The 7155-nt window shown below is 46.4% G+C and overlaps 1 non-coding gene across 1 annotated transcript; it reads left to right on the top strand.

Annotated features, from left to right (window-relative positions):
• Positions 1-130: 130 nt before the first annotated feature.
• TRNAA-AGC (transfer RNA alanine (anticodon AGC)) lies at positions 131-203 on the top strand. Its single transcript has one exon. It is a non-coding gene; the product is annotated as a tRNA-Ala (tRNA).
• The last annotated feature ends 6952 nt before the right edge of the window (positions 204-7155 follow it).

The following is a 7155-nucleotide window of genomic DNA, read 5'->3' on the forward strand; positions in this document are numbered from 1 at the left end:
GGGATAAGATTATTACGTGGGATGAGGGAATGGTTAGGATATAAATGCAATAAACAATTACTATATATATATGACCGGGGGAGGCGCTGTGCTAGAGGAAGTGACTATGGGGGCAGAGCACTGCAGAGCTGGGGAATTAGCTCAAATGGTAGAGCGCTCGCTTAGCATGCGAGAGGTAGCGGGATCGATGCCCGCATTCTCCAAAGTCGTTTTTTCTTAAATATATATATATATTTCTGTAATTTGGCATATAACGTCTATAAGTTTAGTTCCAGAAGGACAATTTTTGCTTTTCTTCTCCTCTTTGCCTTCCAGAACCAAAACCTTTAGGACCCTTTATATCACCATAAGGACCATGTAGGACCCTTTATATTACCATAAGGACCATGCAGGACCCTTTATATCACCATAAGGACCATGTAGGACCCTTTATATTAACATAAGGACCATGCAGGACCCTTTATATCACCATAAGGACCATGTAGGACCCTTTATATTAACATAAGGACCATGTAGGACCCTTTATATTACCATAAGGACCATGCAGGACCCTTTATATCACCATAAGGACCATGTAGGACCCTTTATATTAACATAAGGACCATGCAGGACCCTTTATATTACCATAAGGACCATGCAGGACCCTTTATATTACCATAGGGACCATGCAGGACCCTTTATATCACCATAAGGACCATGCAGGACCCTTTATATTACCATAAGGACCATGCAGGACCCTTTATATTACCATAAGGACCATGCAGGACCCTTTATATTACCATAAGGACCATGCAGGACCCTTCATATTAAGGTGCGTGCACACTACGGAATTGCCACATATAAACCGCGGCGTATTCCGTCGCTCGTACGCGCACGCGGATTACGCGTTCCGCCGAAAGAATTGACATGTCGTGCGGGGACGAGAGACGGAATACGCAATTCTTTCGACAGAATGCGTAATCCGCCCATGCACAGAATAGTGTCTATGGCACGGGCGGAAATGCGCACCGCCGCGTGCGGGGACGAGAGACAGAATACGCCGCGGGTTATACGCGGCAATTCCGTAGTGTGCACCCACCCTTACCTTAGGGACCATGCAGGACCCTTTATATTGCCCCATAGAGACCATGCAGGGCCCTTTATATTACCATAGGGACCATGAGGACCCTTTATATTACCATAGGGACCATGATGACCCTTTATATTACCATAGGGACCATGATGACCCTTTGTATTACCATAGGGACCATGCAGGACCCTTTATATTACCATAGGGACCATGAGGACCCTTTATATTACCATGAGTTATACTGTGAAACTAAAAATGAAATATTAGTGGCATGGATTTGGGAAACAAAATGCAAAGAAGTGGGGGTTTCGTTTTTACACCATTCAGGTTTACTGTAGGCTCCTGCAGGGGCCTGTTCGTTTCAAAGGTCTAAACAAGGAGTAGGGAAGCTTGGCCCTCCAGCTGTTGCAAAACTACAACTCCCATCATGCCTGGACAGACAAATTTTTAGTTTTGACTGTCCATGCATGATGGGAGTTGGGCAGCCAAGGTTCCCTACCCCTGGTCTAAACATAGCCACCTAAGGACTCCAGTCGGTGCCCATTGCTATAATACTAATGTCCCCAACACACAGCTTTTTTTGTGGCATTTTTATGGCCTCCAAAAAATGCCAGAAAAACTGCCAAAGATTATTTTGACTCTTTTTCTGGCATTCTTCTCTTTAGATGTGATTGGCGTTTTTTTTCCTTGCATTTTTTGTGTGCTTCGAGGAGTGGTGAAATTAAATTGAACTCTATGAGAGAGAACCGCCACAGTTTGCAGAAAAATACATCATCCCTCACCATGTTGCGTTTTGGGAAAACTGCCACAGAGCCCAAAAAATGCCAGAGAGGAGAGAAAAACAGCAAAAAAAAGCTAAGTAAGGCTACGTTTACACTTAGCAAAAGTAGCTGAATGCCGCCAGCCTCCCTGTCATAATGACAGTCTATGGGAGGCTTGCAAGCCCCCTCTCTCTGCGCTAAAGAATGAACATAACAGGGAGGCTGGCGGCAATTCCACCTCTTTTGCTGCCTATGAACATAGCCTAAGAATGGCATTTACAAAAAATTTCATTGACTAAGGGCCCTATTCCACCAACAGATCTGACGACAGATTATCTGCCAAAGATTTGAAGCCAAACCCAGGAACAGACTATAAACAGAGAACAGGTCATAATGGAAAGACTGGATTCCTCCTCTTTTCAAATCCACTCCTGGGTTTGGCTTCAAATCTTTGGCAGATAATCTGTCATCAGATCTGTTGGTGGAATAGGGCCTTTACTCTTACTCTTTCTGTTCAAAAAACACCAGGGTGGGTTTTTGGGGGGTGTTTTTGCAAAAGGTTTAGCCAGTGTGAAACCAGCCTAAGGGTATATTCACACGGGCGGGCTCGCAGCGAGATTCTCGCTGCGCGCCCGGCAGGTCCTGGCAGTTCCCATAAACTACATACTTGCTGCGGTCTAAACGACCGCAGCGAGTATGTAATTATACCGCCCTTAACCCCTTCTACTCCCGCCGGCTCCCCCGCTGTAAGCAGCATACATTACCTGTCCTCGCTGCACGGGTCCGGCGTCCTGCTCTCCCGCCCGGCCAATCAGTGGCTGCGGCTGGGCAACACACTAATTGGCCGGACGGGAGAGCAGGACGCCGGACCCGTGCAGCAAGGACAGGTAATGTATGCTGCTTACAGCCGGCGGGAGTAGAAGGGGTTAAGCGCGGTATAATTACATACTCGCTGCGGTCGTTTAGACCGCAGCAAGTATGTAGTTTATGGGAACTGCCAGGACCTGCCGGGCTCGCAGCGAGAATCTCGCTGCGAGCCCGCCCGTGTGAATATACCCTAAAGGTTATCTAGCAGCAGGTTAGGCGACACTGATAGGGCAAAGGACGGGGGTAGGGAAGAGGGAGTAACAACCTGTATTTGGGTGTCCACAAAGTTGTGGTTTTTTTTTGTGATTTTCTGACCTTCAAAAAAATGTGTGACATGTGGTTTGTTTTTCTTACTTTTTTTTCTGGCATTTTTTACTTTGTGTGATTAATCTTATTTGTGGTTTAGGCGTTTTTTCACCAAGATGGCTGAACTTCCGTTTTCTCACATAACTGTGCTCAGCCAATCGCGGCTGAGCAGCTGATGACATGGCAGAGGGGGGCGGCGTCAGGGATGGCTGCAGCGATTTGGCCGACCTCCCGAAGATTACGTCGTTGACAGAAGATCGGGTACGGGGACGACACGCGTCAGATATGTATGGTACACTACACTTCCGGGTCCACATGCGGGGGTGGGGGAACACGAGGAAGGGGGCCATTCACATACATAACATACATTACAAAGTTGTATAACTTTGTAATGTGTTATTTTGTGAATAATTTCTTAGCGCCGCACTACCCCTTTAAGTCCTCAGGATGTGCTGGGATTTGAAGTACAAATGAGCAGTGGTTGTCCTCTTGGAATCTACAACTCTCAGCATTCTGAGAGTTGTAGTTATTGTTATTCCAGGAGTTGTGGTAAGATACATCAGTACAGGATAGGACCAGGTTAGCATGTCACTTCTGACGGGTTCTTTATTCGGGTGCCCCCCATGATCAGTTCTATTGGTGGGCCACAGGTCACCAGTCCCACACTGGGGCCTGCACAGACTCCAGTACAGTCCTTTAGTGGGCCCTGGCATCTGTGCTGTAGGGCCCTCCCGAGAAACCAGGACACATGCACCAGATACCCAGGCGTACATATGTTTGCGCCTTCAAGGCAGAAAGGTGGAGAAACGAATGGGTTATGGGGGGCCCAAACACATTTTTTGCACAGGGGCTCTTTACAGTCTGTATCCGCCCCAGCATTGGGCACAGACTTTTCCTGAAGGGTGATCATTCCGGATAATAGGCCCATAAAATGAAAAGCAGGTCCTATTTTCAGCTGGAATTATGGCACAGATGCCCCATAATAGCCTATGGGAGCATCCGGAATTGTGTGACATGACTTGTGCACTCACAGAGCAGGAAGTGAGGGAAAGGAAGAAGCTGGAGGGAGAGCACAGCAGCAGCCGTGCAGCAAGTATCAGTGATCAGTATTTTCAGAGAGTAAAAACTGACACGAACAAGTGCATGGGGCCTATCAGTGCAGCACACCAACATAATAATATTATTAATATTTATTTGTATAGCGCCAACAGATTCCGCAGCGCAAAGGTGTGTGCAGTCTCACTTCCCCTTCCCTTATGCTGTGTTTACACAGAACAATTAGCGTTCAAATTTTCGCGATCGCAAAATTATTGCATTTGAGCGATGATCGGCTCGTGTAAACACAGCGAATGATCAAGCGACTAATGATCTGCAGATAATGGGGGAGTAGTACTTTGTATATGTTCCCAGCACCGAGCAGGGAGGGAGGGGGGAGGTAGATAGCACCTCTCTCCGTCCCTGCTCGGTGCCCAGCAAATGTATTCATTGAATACATTTATGGGATACTTTGGGGAGCAAGGACACTTACTCCCCAAAGTATTCCATAAATGTATTCATGAAGTCACAAAAATACAGTGCATAACATTACATTACATACACTGTAATTCCTATGGAGTGTCCAGCAGGGGCGCACTATATATAGAAGTCAATGGTACTCATTGACTTCTATATAGAGAGCACCCCCTGCTGGACACTCCATAGGAATTACACCCTTCGTTGTGACGTCACTGGTTCTGAGAGAATTCTAACACTTCCTGATACACTAAATTAAGGGAAATAGCAGTATATGAGCATTTCCCATAATTAATGTACATTAGAAAATTGTATAACTTTCCATAAGTAATAACATAAAAAAAAAATAATTTTGGCCGGACTTCTTTAACTTACCTCAGTAAACAGAGGGCACAGGCCTGCTACAGAGTGAGGCCACTCCCTGTATACAGCTTGTACACCATGAGGCTTATGAGCAGAGATCATTTCCTGTATACAGCATGTACATTCTATGCCAGGAGCACAACTTGACTAGCGCCATGCTGGAGGGCTACAGACACCTGAGGTCAGAGACAGCAGGCTATTCACCCTTGCAGAGCCAACCCAAAATGTGCAGCTTCTCAACCCTCCTTGGTAGGAGACACATAGAACACCTTACAACAATGTACCTTTGGGAAGCAAGGTCATGTGAAACAAAGCTATCTTTGCCCTTTTCTTCATTTTTATGTTTTAGAGTGGGTTCACACTGAGGAATCCGGGTGAATAACCCACCACGGATTCAATCACTCACCCCCACACGCATGTCCGCCTGTGCCATAAACTCCATTGTATTATTGAGCAGATTCCACCATCCCGCCCAAAGAACTGACAAATCAAATCTTTGGGCAGATGGCAGAATCTGTCCGACCATAGGATGGAATCCATGGCACGGTCAGAGAAGCGCGAGCAACAGAATCCGCAGCGGGTTATTCACCTGGATTCCTCAGTATGAACCCACTCTATGGTGTGTTTACACAGAGATTTATCTAACAGATTTTTTTGAAGCCAAAGCCAGGAATAAATTTGAAGAGAAGGGAAATCTCAGTCTTTCATTTATGACCTGTTCTGTTTATAATTTGTTCCTGGCTTTGGCATCAATAATCTGTCAGGTAACTGTGTAAACACTTGATCATGAACCAGGTCAGGAGATGTGTCTCAGACAGCACCTTAGGAGAAAGGGAAAAAACCCACTGGTTCCTGGTTTGGCGATCTGCTTAAAGTGACACTGTCACCCCCTTTGTGCATTCTGACATCTCTACACAGGTGTAAAGGGTAAATTTAGCGTTTTCCATACCTTATTTCATATCATACGTCATGGTGTTTGTTCAAGTAAAAAGTAATTTTTTATCAACTGCAGATTGTATTAAGTGGGCGTGGCCTCACAGCATTAGCGCCACTTGACCCTGCCCACAACAGCACCATTGACCCCATTTGGTTGGTCGACGTAAAGGGGGTGGGGTCTAGACCTTCTGGCCAGCCTGTTCCAATGGCCGGCCAGGGGGCAGGGCCAACTGTGCCATTGTGGGCAGGGCTAATTGGTGCTAAGGAGGCTACAAAGCGCTTTATTCCTATCTGAATTCCACTCATCCGGCTGCAGGCTTTGAAGTTGCCCCACTTCCTACCAGGTGCTGGGAAAAGATGGATCCAGTGCTGGGAAACTTCTAGTTTCCCAGGACCTGATCTATCTTTTTCCAGCACTCGGGGAGGAGCAGTCTTCAATGCCCACAGCCTGATGAGCAGCGCTTTGTTCCTACTGTAGATTCGCTCATTCCTACTAGGGCATCTAAGGGTGGGTTCAAACGCATCGGAATCGCAGCAAATTCCACGCTGCGATTTTGCAGCGAAATCTGCTGCTATTCCCCCCTCCTGTCACTTTCAATAGGATTACATACTGTCATTCCGCTGAGTGTATGCAAGCAGCAGCCCCCTTAACCCGCGGCGGCCTGGTGCATACATTACCAAGTCAGCACTCTGGTAGCTCCCAGCATCTGTGAGTCTTGCCCCATTATAGGGCAGCACACCGATTGGTTGAGCGGGAAATCCAGAGACTGGGAGCCCCCGAAGCAAGCCAGAGCACGGACTCTAATGTACACACCGCACTGCAGGGGGGTTAAGGGGGCTGTCACTGGCTGTACCCTGTCTTCCCACAGGTCCTTCACAGGTTCAGTCCTGGTTCTACCAAATGTCAAAATATGATTCTGCATGTAGGTGTTTACCTGTATAGCACAATCACTGTGTGGTAACAGTACTGTTAGCCTTACTAATAAATAATTTATTTTGTCTGTTCTGGTATACTTTCCCATGTTCTGTAATGTATTGTTTACTATGGACATTACCATTCACTAACAATCATTGCCTCAGTTACTTTCTTTGGTCTCATCTTTGTCCATTTATAGTAGCGTTTTACCTGTATCAACTGTTGAGAGGGTTGAGCTTCAGCTGGAACATGTGCAGCGTTGTTAAATACAATAAAGCCACATGTCTAGTCCCCTAGTGCTGGGACTCCTTACTGGTGTAATTATAGTCAGGGAGTATGTTAACCACCAATACACCTATACAAACTATGAACCCACATCTAAAAAGGGATTAGAAAGGGGAGTATCAAGAAACAAGGGGGAGATT

The sequence above is a fragment of the Dendropsophus ebraccatus genome, chromosome 2 (assembly GCF_027789765.1).
Source record: "Dendropsophus ebraccatus isolate aDenEbr1 chromosome 2, aDenEbr1.pat, whole genome shotgun sequence".
In the NCBI taxonomy this organism is placed as follows: domain Eukaryota; kingdom Metazoa; phylum Chordata; class Amphibia; order Anura; family Hylidae; genus Dendropsophus; species Dendropsophus ebraccatus.